Here is a 16539-nt window from a genome sequence, read left to right on the forward strand (position 1 = left end):
TATAGTCCGATATACAGGTGCATCTCTCTAAATTAGAATATCATCAAAAAGTTAATTTATTTCAGTTCAATGCTAGAAGTGAAACTCCTATATTATATAGAGTCATTACAGAGGGATCTATTTCACGTGTTTATTTTATGTTAATGTTGATGATTATGGCTTCCAGTCATTGCTGCAATGAAATCTGCTGCTGTTTTGGCTGCTGCGGATTTGCACTGCAATTGTTTCCGCATACGGCACTTGAAAAATCACATAAAATAGATTTTCTGGAAAGGAAATCTGCTGAGCAATAAATAAGGAATATATATTATATTTTTTTACCAAATGATTCCCGCACCAACATACTTTATCTCTTTTTTTCCTATAATACTGAACTATTATCACTATTTAATAGTGAAAAAAACTAGCACGAGCATATTGTGATTGTGCTGTCATTTTTTTTTTTTCCTCATGTTTGGTATTGGTAAAAATATGGTGCTTTTGAGTTAAAAAAAAAATATATATATATATATATATATATATATATATATATAAAGAAATAAAAAAATGCATTTTCACCTTCTCCATAAGCAATTCAATAAATAACCACAAGAGGGCAGTAGTTGCATGTATATTTTGCACACTTTCAATAATTTTAGTAATCCACTGCAAATTGCCTCTTCAGCTAGAGAGAGGACTTGAACTCTATAGCGCCACCTATTGGAAGCAGCAATCCTACAAGCCAGTGTAAAATCCTGAAACACTCATAGACTAGATGCTTCCATATATAGTTGCATTCAAAATCCCCCCCTCCCTGAATTGCAAATTTGGATTATTAATAAAAATTACAAACTTTCTGCGACGTAAGGAGACGTGTCGGTAGAGGTGTTATTTATTTTTTGAATTAAAACAATTCTTTTATTAGCAGAAATGGGTAATAAAATGAAAATTACACATAAATAATCTAAATTATTTACAACTGATTAAATTTAAACATTTATTATTTCCGATCAATATATTCCTAAACTTTTTTTTCCACGATGATCGAATCTGTTGGTTGCTAATTGTCCAGATAACCTTCAGGAAATCGTCTTTTAAAGCAGATCTGTCGCCAGATTTTGCAAACTCTGGTTAAGTTACTTCTTGGGCCTGTTGAGGCCGGAGTACTTACTGTGAAAAATCAATGTCAGAATGACTCCATATTTAAAATTTAAGGATTTTTAGGATGACCGTTCTAGACTGGTAAACTTTCAAAAAGGATTACCGTGTATATACCATCCTGACATGGAATTTTTTTCAAAGTAAATACACCGGTCTCATCAGGTTTAATGGATCTATATATGATATTGTATGTTTGTATTGTGAAATCTTTTTTTTAAAAAAAAAAAATGTTCTTTACGGGATCTCCTTTTTTTTTTTTTTTTTTTTTATCTGTTCCCAGACCTTTAGAAGCAAAGGGATCAGGCACGCTCCTGACCATATTATATGCAGGGACTCACAATATGACCCCAGTTAAGTGAATAGGACTGTGTTAGTTTCCTGCACAGGGAGATTGACGGTAGCTATGCTGCGCAGGGAGCCAGGATCAGTGCTTGCCTGTGCTACTGCTGCTTCATTCAGAGGCTCCGTGGGGTCTTGTCCGTAAGACCCCCAGTCATCAATCAGTGATGGCATCAATTCTAATATAAAAAATTATCTAATAATATAATAAAACAAACAATAATATAATAAAAATAATTAAAAATATAATATGGTAATATAAAATTAAAGCTGCAATAAAATATAATCTAGTAAAAATATAATATAAAAGATAATGTAAATATAATATACAATAATTGCAAATGTAATAATAATAATCCATAATAAAAACTGATATAAATATAATAAAAAAATCTAGTAAAAATATAATATACAAAAAATAATGTAAAATATAATAACTTACACTAATATAATAAAAATGTAATATAAAATAATAAACTGTAATAATACAATAAAATATAATAGAAAATATACCATCATATAAATGTAAGAATAAAAAATATAATATATTTAAAAATATATAATATAAAAAATATAATAAAAAGCAAATCTTCCCTTATTGATTATTTCATCCATTTGCTTATTCCATTTCAGTGGGGGTTTCCATAACTAGGATATTAATGACCTCTCCTTTAAGATAAGTCGTCAATATCCAAATGCTGGACAACCCCTTTAAGGATTTAAGGGATCAGCTTTAATAATAGGAGTTTATGATTGCTGCAATAATATACCAGCGGAGGTTTCCCAACGAGGAGCCTGAACTTTGAGAGGCTGCAGATAACAGATGTGAACGATTCCCAAAGGAAAACAGTAGAAAGCGGTTATCTCGGGGCGGATCTCCGCACTCCTGTACTGTTAGCTTTAGGCCAAATAACTTTCAATAAAAGACGACTTTATTCATCTCCTTCCATTTTTTTTTCTTTTACTTTTCACAATCCAGCAAAATCTTCCACAATTTAATTATCTGGAGGGCAGTTTCTTAATTAAAGTGTCATCTAGATACGGTTATAGGTGTCTGATGTGTAATTAATCTTTCCTTACACGACTGGGAAATTTTTTCTAAATTCTAGTAGTAAAAAAGTAGAGAAAAAGGGTCTTTTCCATGACCCTCCGGTTCCATCCCGGTAGATCCCTTTGCACCTCTTATCTGATCCCTACGTTACCGCCTGGCGTATGCCGTAAACTTATCCAGGGGCTCCCCAATCACCAGTGAGAGGCCGAAAGAGTGACCTCTCAACTTTTTCATCGGGTGTGGTATGTCCCTATTTTATTTTATTTTTTAACTGTAGTGAAAGAATGTAATGGCTGCAGCCAATCAGCAGCCACTGATTGGCTGCAGTGGTCACGTGACAATCCCCCTCGATCTCCTCCACCCCGCTATTTGTTGGTGACTCAGTGCGGAAGATCAGCGCCAGTCTGGGAAATGAGCCGTTTAGATCTACTGACGGTCACTTTTAAAAGGTTTGTCACATGAAGACTAGTCTTTCTCTAAAAGCAGCTGCCTGATCCATCAGCTGATTGCCGCCAGTCCAGCTCCTGGAACCCCCGACGATCAGGTGATCATACCCTTTCCTTCAGTGGTATATGGTCAACCATGTGTTACACAGATGGGCCAAGTCTGCCTTAGTGTGAGCTACTGTTTGACTCTCCGGGGATACTGATCTGTATGTCCACTATGTGCCGAAATAGGGCGCAAAAGCAACCATTGCCTTTTTAGATGACCCCTTTAAGAATGATGAGCATCATGGAGGAAGTCGGAGATCTCTGAAGGTGGTCAGGTTTCTCCTCACATTAAAAGTTACAAGCTATCCAGATTGCTGGGGATCTAACCACTGAGACCTCCGCCGATTCCCAAAAAAAGGACTCTGAAATGCCCTACAGGAATAGAGAATGAAAATGGGCACCCACTGCTTGATCCTGATGATGTGTTTCAAAACCCCATTCTCCAAATTGATGGTGGTACCAATGGCCAGGCTCCTTCTTAGATGGGTAGTAACTTTTACAGTTGGGAATAACCCTTTTAAAGAGTATCTAAACTTTTGTTTTTATTATTTATCAGCCTTTATTAAAGTTTGTAATATACTCCATTACCTTATTTTGCTTTTGCCTCTCTGACATCATGTTCAAAGTGCTGTTTTAACTGCCTAGTTCGTGCTCTTTTACAAGCTGCTTTGAACTGCAGCTCTAGCAAGAACCTATGCTCCTATTCTATTTACAAACACTCTTCCCAGTCGGAGCATAGGAGAGGCCAGCAGATAGCCTCACACAGGGCGAGTGCTTGTGAAAAAGTATTTGAATATGGATTCATGCAGTTCAAAGCAGCTTGTAAAAGAGCACGAACTAGGCAGATCAAACAGCACTTTGAACATGATGTCTGAGAGCGGCAAAAGCAAAATAAGGTAATGGAGTATATTACAAACTTTAATAAAGGCTGATAAATAATAAAAACAAAGTTTAGATACTCTTTAAAAGGGTTATTCCCAACTGTAAAAGTTACTACCCATCTAAGAAGGAGCCCGACCATTGGTACCACCATCAATTTGGAGAATGGGGTTTTGAACTGCATCTCCAGCAAGAACCCATGCTCATATACTATTTACAAACACTCTCCCTGTCCAAATTTGGAGGGAGGAGCAGAGAGGCTTCAACAAGGAGTTTGTGAAAAAGTGTTTGAATATTGATTCATGCAGTTCAAAGCATTTTGTAAAAGAGCACGAACTAGGTAGATGAAACAGAGCTTTCAGCATGACGTTTAGGAGAAAAGGCAGCAAAAATGTAATATTAAAACATCACATTCTTGCTGCCTTTTCTCCTAAATGTCATGCTAAAAGTGCTGTTTCATCTGCCTAGTTTCTGCTCTTTTACCAGCTGCTTTGAACTGCACAAATCCGTATTCAAGCACCTTTTTCACAAACACTCACCTGTTGAAGCCTCTCTGCTCCTCTCTCCTAGTTTAGACAGGGAGAGTGTTTGTAAATAATGTTTAAGCATGAGTTTTTGCTAGAGCTGCAGTTCAAAGCAGCTTGTAAAAGAGCACCAACTAGGCAGATAAAACAGCACTTTAAACACGATATCTGAAGGAGAAGGCAGCAAAATAAAGTAATGGAGTATAGTACAAAGTTTTATATCTCAGTAAAGGCTGATTATTTATTAAACAAGAACGCTTTATGGAATGAATGATAATTAGATATTTGACAGTCTGTACGGGACTGTACATTACGCATATATCCATTACCATGGCCTATGGGAGTCAAGTATAAAAATGAGACCTATGGAGAAACGGTAATGTTGCCACTGTTGGGAACTGGTTCTCGTACTGTAATAGGAGTATATATTATATAACCTCTTCCAGACCGCGGCTCTGCATTATCTAGTTATCTCTGCCCTGCATTCAGCCAGCCCATTGTCTACAGCAAGGAATCATAGCCGTGAAATCTGGCAGGCACTTTGCATGATAATTAGTTCAATACACTGACCGAATCTGCAAATTAGAAGTTCAAAGAGACCCGTGGACACGTATGAAAGCAGAATCTTGGCATTTCTCACATTCGGCTTGTTTCAGGATCTTTTTTTTTTTTTTTTTCTTTAGTTTTTTTTTTTTTTTCATCTGCAAACAACAAATGGATTGCACACAGCACATCAAACCTTTTATCGTCTCCTCTCTGCATTCAAAGAGTTCATCCACTTCTTGAAGTGATTGAGATTAATCGACTTCTACATTCCGAAGAAGAAGAAATGTGTTTATCTTCTCTGTTGTCATCTACCTTAATGCAGACGTTAACTTTATTTTCAGTCCATTACTTTTTCTAGTTCTTTTTTGTTTCTTTTAAGGAATGTTCTCTCTTTAAAAAACAACTTTTTTTTTTTTTTTTTTCCCTGACATTTCTGGTTGATTGCAGCCACCACTAGAGGGAGCTGCAGAGCTTACTGCATACTTTTTTTCTATTCAATATACCCACAATTAATGGAGAATGCAGAAACAGTGTTTTATCGTTAAAGGGGTAGTCCAGCCTAAATAAGTCCTCTCCTATCCATTGAATGGATGATGACTGCCAGATCGGCGTCTGTCCTGCTGTTGGGACCCCAACCGATCACCAGATTGGCGGAATTGTGTTCTTTTTTTTGACTGCAAGTGACCAGGAGGAGTTAAATGGGGGCGCTCTGCTATCTTCGTCAGTGTCTTAGACTTCAATGGGGCTTCAAGGCTGATCGCTAGAATTGTAGACTTATGGGGGCCCTCGCTGATCTAACAGTTGGCGTCACACATATCTTGTGCAGTGGTGACTTGTTTTGGCTGGAACACCCCTTTTAATTTTAGACTGATGCCATTTTTCAAGATTTTAAAATTGAAGGTTCTCCTTTTTAAAGGGGTTGTGCCCTTTAAAAAAAAAAATTTTTTTGAAATGCCCATTTAAAGCGACCTTCTACTCTGATTTTTGAAAAGTGGCTATACATCTGTCATGTATGGTGGTCACACTTAACTGGTGCCCCCTGTTTGCCTCCTCCCCATGTCACTGCATTAGCGAAGGGAGCAAACGAGGGCATCGGGTGGGGTGACTGTACAAGAGAAATGTATAATCTCTTTAAAGGGTAACCGTTGTTTTTAATTTTTATTTCATAAATCAAAAGTACACCTGAAAATAAGCACGTTTGTAATATATCTTCTTAGAAAAATCTGTTTAGGGTATATATTAGAGTATAAGCAGACCCGAATATAAGCCGAGGCACCGGATTTTACCACAAAAAACTGGGAAAACGTATTGACTCAATTATAAGCCTAGAGTGGGAAATGCAGCAGCTACTGGTAAATTTCCCCAATCCTGGTATGCGTGGCATCCCTCATCCCTAATCCTGGTATGCCTGACACCCCTCATCCCCCAATCCTGGTGTGCGTGGCACCCCTCATCCCTAATCCTGGTATGCCTGACACCCCTCATCCCCCAATCCTGGTGTGCGTGGCACCCCTCACCCCCCAATCCTGGTGTGCGTGGCACCCCTCACCCCCCAATCCTGGTGTGCGTGGCACCCCTCACCCCCCAATCCTGGTGTGCGTGGCACCCCTCACCCCCCAATCCTGGTGTGCGTGGCACCCCTCATCCCCATCCCTATCCTGGTATACATGACCCCCCCCATCACTGCACACATGAAAAAAATATACACTTCTACTCACCTTCCTTCCCTTTGCTTCAGCGCTGCGTCCTGTTCTGCTGCTGCCAGCGGCTGATCTCAGTGTTTGAACCGCGCATGATGTCACTGCCATGCTCCCTCAGACGCTGTGAGCTACGGGGATATTCACTCCTCTCCACGCCAGGACTATGGGAATGGAGAGGAGTGAATATTTAATTTTCTTTAATGGCACATTCTGTCGCAGCCACCGGCTCCTCCTGCGGCTCAGCTCTCCTCTGTGCCCGCTACTAAAGAGAATGAAAATTCACTCTTCTCCATGCCCATGGAAGTGGAGAAGAGTGAATATTAATTCTGTCTAATAGTGGGCACACAGGATTGCTGAGCCGCAGCAGGAAGCCTGCGGCTGCAACTGACAGTGTGCATTCCCCTAGTCCTGACGTGGAGAAGAATGAATATTCATCTTCTTTAGCAGCGGGCACACGTGGTAGCTGCAGGTGCCGGCTACAGCTTGTGCCCGTTCCTCCGCCACTGAAAACCCATCACCACCACCTTCCACAGCCGGAATGTAATTATATACTCGAGTATAAGCCGAGGGGGGCTTTTTCAGCATAAAAATTGTGCTGAAAGTCTGCTTATACACAAGTATATACCGTATTTCTCCTTCTGGATTGACCTTTCATTCAGGGGTAAAATTTGTCTTAAGTGAAGACATATTTTCCCATTGCTGAGATATGAGATGAGTTTGTGCTTTTAAAATTCTATGGAGAGGGGAGGAGCTGGAGGCAGGCACCGACGTTCTGCTGCAAGTTCTCCTGATGCGACCGTTTTCCACAGAACTTTGAGCACCAACTGCCATCTCCGATCTCAATAATGGGAAATCTGTGTTCATTGAAGACCCATTGGTGAGATAGGAAATGACAGTTGGTGCTTTTAAAATTCTGTGTAGGAGGGAGGAGCTAGAGGCAAATACAGACAACTTCTCCTGATGCGACAGTTACAATTATCCATAGAACTTTGAGCACCAACTGCCATCTCCTATCTCTGTAATGGGAAAATCTGTGCTTGCTGAATACAGATTTTATCCGTGAATTGAGAATTTTGAGAACGAATGATCAGTCCAGGAGAAGAAAATCACTGATTTATCTGATTATATATTTTAAAAAGTTGCTTATTTTCATGTATACTATTGATTTATGGGGAAAAAAAATAAAAAAAACAGTTACTCTTTAAGTATGTTTTTACTTAATAGATTAGGAGGCTCCTATTTCAGAATCTTCAATAGTAAGAGCGAAGAGTAAATGCTGACAAACATCCCTTCCTCCAAAGGTCCCTGGACATCTGAGTCACATGAACAGCCATTGATTTAAGAACTGTGTAATTCTTCATTTCTCCTGCGGGGGCACTATAGGGAAATGGAATGCTTGTATTTCTCTTGACCTATTGCAGATCTCTAATTCTTTTTTTTTTTCTTTTTTTTTTTTTTTAAAACCTTTAATAAAAAAAATTCAGAACTTTTTAACACGTACAAATTATGGAAAAATGAGCAATATAAAGGTTTTAATTAAATTCCCAGTGGAAAAATAAATATATTTAAAATTGGCAAATTTTGAATTTGCAAATGGAAGATACCACCAACCAGCTCGGTACCACGTTATTGGTACTATTGGGGTCTCTAATTACAGAAATATGTCTCGGACCCCCAACCCGTAGTCTCGTGATATTTTTTTGTAAATAATCATAGAATTACAAATGATCCAATGCTTTGGGAGCCTCCGTGTATAATAGGAGAGATCACGAGGGGAAATATTTTAGATTTGCCAGAAAGAGACGTTCATGGATCGAGTCCAATCTGATTGCAGCTGCAGTTCTTTATCTGATTCATTATCTGTGTAAGTCTTCACGGCACATTGTGTCCATCCCACGGCACACACCTTTTTATTACTCACAGGGTGTGAAAAACAAGACACAGGACTGTTGTAGGTTATTTATGCAGAGAGCTACTTCCTCCAGGTGCACGAGGTGCCTTCATTCTCAAAACTTTCTCAGGTGATCTCTTTAATGGGACTATGTAATATATCACGGATTGAGCATTTATCATCATGGCGGTTATAACACTGCTCCGTAAAACCGTCCACGTAATTATACATTGTTGTGGAAGACGAACCATTCCCCACCATCAGATTTTACTGCAGAAGTCTGGAGGACTTCGCGAGAGCCTTTGTCTTCAAATGTTGGTCAAACTTTGCATAAATCAAAAGTAAGAAAGTTTTGTAATAGATTATATCAGCGAAATATGCTTCTTTCTCCACTTATCAGCCACTTCTCTGTATGTCTTAAACTCAATGTTGACTCTGAAATACAGCTAAAATCCATCTTGGTCAAATCACGATGGGCTGCCAGATCAGAAAGCAGCTGTAATCTGACTCCTCAGTGAAGTCCATGAAAAGGGGAGGTGGTGAGGAAGGAGAACCTTAGAGATGGGGTTCTACCCAGAGTTGGATATACAGTTACACTGCTCAGTACTGCTGTGTAATGTCCTCTATGCTGCTGCTGCTGCTGCTTGAGTATACGCATCATAGAGACAGGAGAATAGGAATACCTCATGTCTGTGTGTGCTGTGTATGGGAGACATCATAGCAGCTAATCTCCACTGGCTCAGAGACCACTGAAAATTAGGCAGAGAGTCTGCAGAGGTGAAAATGCAGGATACAAGTCATATAATTACCAGAAATAGATTTACTCCGCAAGTCATTCATATCGATTTTACCTCTCTAATGGCAATGCTATGAAGTGGTGGTGACGTACTCTATCCACTAAGGGGGCGTGCTTTCAGTTTTAAAATCTGCACCCAGTTTCTTTGGCATCCATCATCACAAATGATTTATTTAAAAAAAAGAAAAAAAATCATTCATCACCTGAGCCTAGGGTTAGTGTTTGCAGAGTTTGCTAATTTCCTTAAGGGAATCTGTCAGTAAATCACAAAAAAAAAATAAAAAATAAAAATACACCTAAAATGTTTTGTTTATTAGTATCATTAAATATTCAATTGTAACTGACCCTCAAAAAAACAACCAAAAAAACACAAAAAATGGTTAAAAGGCTGTGAAGTATTCTCAGCCCAAAAAGAGATTCTCATAAAGTGAGGAAGGGGCAATGCCCTAAGTTGACCCCTAATCTGTCCCTACCTCACAGCAGAGGTTGGCAAAAGGAGGAAAAAGCCAATTTTCTAAATTATTTTTTTTTTCAACAGTATTTACACAAGAAAATCGCATGACAGAAAACATGATCAGTGATGACAAAAATTCTCCATTAAATGTCACTTGCTTAACCCAGCAGGAAGTACTGCGGCATCTAAAAATCACTAAAGTTGACAAATCCCCGGGCCCAGATGGGATACACCCGCGAGTACTGCAGGAATTAAGTAACGTCATAGATGGACCATTATTTTTAATCTTTAAAGGTTCCATAATAACAGGGTCTGTACCACAGGACTGGTGTATAGCAAATGTGGTGCCAATATTCAAAAAGGGGACAAAAACCGAACTTGGAAATTATAGGCCGGTAAGCTTAACCTCTACTGTGGGTAAAATCCTGCAGGGTTTCCTAAGAGATGCTATACTAGAGTATCTGAATAAGAATAACCTCATGACCCAATATCAACATGGGTTTACGACGGACCCCTCCTGTCAGACTAATCTGATCATCTTTTATGAAGAGGTAAGTTCTGGACTGGACCAAGGAAATGCAGTGGATGTTGTGTATATGGACTTTTCAAAAGCTTTTGATACCGTTCCACACAAAAGGTTGATACGTAAAATGAGAACAATGGGGATATGGGAAAATATATGTATGTGGGTTAAGAACTGGCTCAGTGATAGGAAACAAAGGGTGGTTATTAATGGAACACACTTAGACTGGGTCTCAGTTAACAGTGGGGTACCACAGGGGTCAGTATTGGACCCTCTTCTTTTTAACATATTTATTAATGACCTTGTAGAGGGCATACAGAGTAATATTTCAATTTTTGCAGATGACACTAAACTCTACAGGGTAATCAATACAGAGGAGGACAATTTTATATTACAGGAGGATCTATGTAAACTAGAAGCTTGGGCTGATAAATGGCAAATGAGCTTTAATGGGGATAAATGTAAGGTAATGCACTTGGGAAGAGGAAATAAAATGTATAACTATACGCTTAATTGTAAAACACTGGGCAAAACTGTCACTGGAAAAGACCTGGGTGTATTGGTGGACGACAAGCTCACGTTTGGTGGCCAATGTCAGGCAGCTGCTGCAAAAGCAAATAAAATAATGGGATGCATTAAAAGAGGCATAGATGCTCATGAGGAGAACATAATTTTACCTCTATACAAGTCATTAGTGCGACCACACTTAGAATACTGTGTACAGTTCTGGTCTCTGGTGTATAAGAAAGACATAGCTGAACTAGAGCGGGTACAGAGAAGAGCGACCAAGGTTATTAGAGGACTGGGGGTCTGCAATACCAAGACTGGTTATTACACTTGGGGTTATTTACTGTGGAAAAATGAAGGCTTAGGGGTGATCTTATTACTATGTACAAGTATATGAGGGGACAGTACAAAGACCTTTCTACTGATCTTTTTACTCTGAGGCCTGAGACGGGGACAAGGGGTCATCTTCTACGTCTGGAGGAAAGAAGGTTTAATCATAATCACAGACGCGGATTCTTTACTGTAAGAGCAGTGAGACTATGGAGCTCTCTGCCACATGATGTTGTAATGACTGATTCACTACTAAAATTTAAGAAGGGCATGGATGCCTTTCTTGAAAAGTATAATATTACAGGTTATATATACTATATTCCTTGATAGGGCGTTGATCCAGGGAACTAGTCTGATTGTCTTATGGAGCCAGGAAGGAATTTTTTCCCCCAATGTGGAGCTTAGTGTTTGCCACATGGTTTTTTTTTTTGCCTTCCTCTGCACCGACATGTTAGGCTATGGGTTGAACTAGATGGACTTAGTCTTCCTTCAGCCTTAAAAAATGATGTTACTATGTTACCCTCTTGAACGCAAATGGCGCCCCCGCTCCTCGTCGGCTCACCCTAAAGGACCCTCTAAGTCCCTGATTAGGTGAGAGTGATGGAAGTCAATTATCAGTGTAAGGTGACACAAGAGGGTAATCACCATTCAGTACCCAAGACCAATGGGCCCCCACCACTGTGGTAAATCAAAATTAGGAAATTAATGGGTACTCATTTCCTAACAGTCAGTTATCTTAATGGCCCAGATACTCAAGAGGATATCAATCATTAGACAATCAATAATACTGTATATAGATCTCAATCTGGCTGTAAATACAGAACAAGTATGTGTATTGGTAACAAAAATTATTGCAGGGAATATTCCTGCATCCCTCACCAAACCAGAAAATAGATGTCACTTTATAGCAATATACACAATAGACCAATCTTCAAGTACAATAAGCATAAAAAGATTCACTAGTCAGCCGGAAAATCAAGATATATAGTGTGATGTAGCAGACATCCCTTTAATGGTTCAGTGTGTTTTTGAATGACCATGTACCTTCCCCTTTAACTGACTGGTCACATGACTGTGACATCACACAGGTCCTTATGCACACAGAGGGTGTGGACACATGACTCTGACATCAGTTAAGGTCCTATCTGTGGGTGTGCTGCAAAATATATAAACCCTGTGTGTTCCTGTGTGGGTGTGTTCCCGTGTGTAGGAGTTCCTATGTGTTGGGAGCTCCTGTGTGAGCACCGTGTGCAGAGGTGAAAGGGGTGTGACAGGCTTGTTTCCTGTTACCCGTATGTGCGGACACCGTGTGAGCGGCACGAGGCTGTTCCCTGGGTGTGTGAGTGGGAACACCGCTCGTGTGAGGCCTGGTGGACTCCGGTGGAGGTGAAGCCTGGATCCCTGTGAGAGTGTGGGGGATGCCAGTAAGCCTCGGAGTGCCACACAAGCGTCCTGGAGGGTGAAGCCTGGATCTGAGTATGTGAGAGATGCCAGTGGCCTTGGACAGGTGGAGGGCAGGAGACCACATGTGGTCAAGCCTTAGAGCCACAGTGGTGGAGGACTGAAGCAGCTAAAACCGACTAAAGCTAATACTCTTTGTGTTATGGACATTCACATGGACATTGCTTTATTATTACCTTGCGGAAGGCTGTTATTAGAACCAAGTGGGGCGGTCTGCCACTTGGGCTTGTTTGACATTATGTGTGTGAAATGCGGTTTATGATGAGATAATAAACTGTGGATTGTGAAACACTGCAAAGTAGTTGCTGGTGTGCATTGATTGACGCAGCAAAGCGAGTATCCCCCAGGATAATGACAAGCGCTGCCTTACAATAGTATGGAGGTGTCCTTGGACCCTTCTATTCATATTGACAAGATCAGAAGTGCAAATAGACCAACCCTAAAACTACACCGCTAAGCTCAAATACAGATGCAGGTATGAAATTCTCAGAGATCCATGTCCGGCCCATAGATCCTAACATCTCATTTACATATTAAGAATAACGATGATTTCTCTGGAATAAAACATCGGATCGCAGATATCAAGGTATCATTTTATTCAGCTTCCCATGACCTACATGTCCATATAGATGGCTTAGAAGGGCTGATCCTACTGACAGATTCCTAAGTATCACCATTTCCCAGATGGAAAGTCTAATACTGACCTTGGATCTAACTTTATTTTCTACTTCATCCTGGGTCCTTCTACCTCTGTCTGACAATTTTTGTGTTTTTTAACTTTGGTTTTCTTGATCTACTCATCTTTATTTATTATCGCCTAATTGACATCCTCATCAGCGGCACCGATCAGTGACCATTATGGGGACCGGTGCCCCATAGGATCGCCTCTACGGGGACGAGTAGGGGTGAAAAACAATGGATACTAATATCTTGTCGAGTTCTGTAACACCAATTAGTTGTATCCAAACTTTCAAAAAAGACCTATAACAAACTATTGAATAGCAAATTGCACCAGGGGCTACCATTTTAACATAGTTTTCCTTATAATTTAAAAATCCTTGTTGATCTGGGGTAGTGATTTTTTTTTTTTTCTTTTCTCCGGTTATGATCATTAGTAAATTCAATTTCATCTAAAAGCCCATCCAAAGATTAGGGGCTAAGAAATGGGTAGTTTGGCAGTGTCCAAACACAACTGGTGGAGAGACCAGTTGTACTGTAAAATGGGTCATAATATTTGCTCGATAAGTTGTCAAAAACTTTGACTGCCATGTTTTTTTTTTTTGTGTTTGATTGTTCCAGCCTGCCCTTTTACATTGGTGTGACTCTTTACCCGTATATTTCCCAGCCTTGGAAAAAAATGGCGAAACTTGTACTAAAAATGTAAAGTAAATATCGCTTTGTGGGACTTTTCAAGCTCCGCTGCCTCACAAAAAGTGAAGGAAACCCTTTAAACAAATATCATATGTACAGTGGAAGGGTGACATGTAGCCGGCAGCTCAATCACCGAGACAGCAAAAAAAAATTCATTGAATAGCCTGTATTATTTTATTTTTTTATAATTTCCTTCTCCTTTTAATCATTTGTCCAAAGTGACAAGAAGAACAATCGCGAATAAACGCTAACAAAACCAAACAAGCAAAGCAAAAGCATTTCGGGAGTGACGTATCGGACTGAGAATTCTTTTCAGTCTTTTGGAACAGGATTCATCTCGCACCTGCTTGGGTTTGGCTGAAATTTATGTAAGTTAAGAAAAATAAAGGAGAGAAAAAAGAAGACTATACAGGCCACTTGAGAAAACCAAACCCATTTTTATATCTTGATCAACATAAAAAAAGTTATTGAAATAAAATGATATTTTATTCTGAATAGGGGTGAAAAAAAAATCTGTGAAGTTCTAAAGATGAAATCAACCATGAGATGCGTGAAGATAAAATTCTGCAGTTTGGATTCAATAGGAAAGACCTATTTTGGAATAAATCACTTTAGAGGGGTTGTCTGGTGTAAACAAGGATAGGTGATGACTTATTTATCGGTGGAGGTCCAACTGCTGGGGCCTGCACCGATCTGCTGAACGGGAAACCTTTCCACTTGAAGTGAGCATTCTCCACCGCCTCTTCATTTGTTCCCTATGCAGATGTCGAGTGACGCCCTCGTCTTTTACAGGCAGCCACATAGAGAATGAATGGAGCGGTGATTGAGCATGCTTTCTTCTAGAATTGAGTTTGCACAGTTGGGTCTACGAGGGTACTACATCTCCTTGTAGAGGCCACAATGCTTTCTTCTAGAATTGATTATGCACAGTTGGGTCTATGAGGGTACTATATCTCCTTGTAGAGGCCATCATGCTGTAATTAAGAAAGCTAGCTCTGTTGGAGGTAGCTTACCCTGTCAGTCCCTTTAACAAGTTGTGCCATGTGATTGGATATCCTAGCAGAGTATCTTCTCCTTTTTTAGAGATTTTTCGTTGCAGGGGTTATTTGGCGCATCCAGAGTATGCTCACGTTCCGGAAGTAAGTGGGGCCATTACAACCCCACGTGCCTCCGGAGCTTCGAGCACGATCGGCTGGTTTCAAGCATGTATCCTGTTCTAATGAACAGGACACATGCACTATACTTGATTGCGCACGTGTCTCAGTTAGTGCGTGGGGCGGTCATAACATCATCGGTGTGGCTCTGAAAGGCGTCGGATAATTCCCTTCATAGATCCTACATTGACTTGTTACTTCCGTGATATCAGTGGCCTGGACGAGATGTCAACCCTGGAAGTCAGGTGTTAGCTATCGTCAGAATCGACTCTCCAATGAGTACCACTAAAGAGATTGCTCACTTCCTCTTGTGGTACATTTAGAAAATGTTCCTGGGGAAAAAAAAAATTGCTGTGGTCATTAAATTGGTATCTCATTTTAAAATATCTTGGTAATTATCTTTTTTTTTTCCATAGCCAGTACCAAAACATTTGTATTTTTTTGCCTAACGTTTTTTTGGTTTACTTTTAAGCTAAATAAACACTAATGAAATATGAATCATATTTTCCTTTTTTTTTTTTTATTAGCCAGTTGTGGTCTGTTTCACGGTGCCGATTCACTGAATTGCTGTTGTGTTTGGAAAGTTTGCTTGAGATGAAGTTAATGCGAATTGCAAATGTCAAGTGAAAAAGACCTAATGGAATGCGAGTTGTGCCTATTTCCGACCGGCTTGTTTGTCTTCTGGCCGGTCGAGGTTAAGATTGTTGTTACAGTTGTAGTAATAGTCCGCGAAGAGCTGGTACACCATTTATTTTTCTGTTGAATTTTAACTTTTTTGGAAAGATTGTTCCATCGTTTATTTGTATCAAATAGATTGACTCTTACATTGATTTTTACACTTTTTGCTAATTAGCTAAATTGCTCCATTGACAAGTTAGATCGATTCGACTAATGGGAGAAAATGGTCAGTTTTTCTCCCCCGAGTGGCAGATGCAGATGTCTTTTAAAGGAAAGAGTTGATTTGGAACTGTAAGTTTCTCACCCTGGTGCTCAGACGAAAAATCATAGTTCATAGAATTGGAGATTTTTTTAATGCGGAAATTGACCAGCGATACAGATTTTTCCATGTCAATATATTTTGCTAATTTTTTTCCTTGGATTTGTTGTAGATTTTTCCCTTTTTGAGTTCAAGGGGGAAGTCGAAATCTGCAACCAACCCAACAAATTCAGACAAAATGCAATTTTCTCAAAGTTTATGTACTTGGCTTCCTTGGCGCTTTCATGGTAGCGGCAGTCTGGTGCTCTGATGATCTCTCAACACTTGATTCCCAGGGTTGAAATCTCTTCACATGTGTTCCTTGGACGCCAAGGTACCGAAACCAGGTCACCGGTATCATGGAAGTAACAAATGAGATGAGTTTACAGATTTTATTTTTTTATTT

General features: G+C 39.6%; 1 protein-coding gene across 1 annotated transcript in view; it reads left to right on the forward strand.

Annotated features, from left to right (window-relative positions):
* Nucleotides 1–16539, forward strand: part of SLC25A26 (solute carrier family 25 member 26) — a 101020-nt gene that overhangs the window by 38196 nt on the left and 46285 nt on the right. The gene's annotated exons all lie outside the window — the stretch shown is intronic.

This window comes from Phyllobates terribilis, unplaced genomic scaffold (genome assembly GCF_046119375.1).
Source record: "Phyllobates terribilis strain yellow unplaced genomic scaffold, ASM4611937v1 Scaffold_8__6_contigs__length_399053987, whole genome shotgun sequence".
In the NCBI taxonomy this organism is placed as follows: domain Eukaryota; kingdom Metazoa; phylum Chordata; class Amphibia; order Anura; family Dendrobatidae; genus Phyllobates; species Phyllobates terribilis.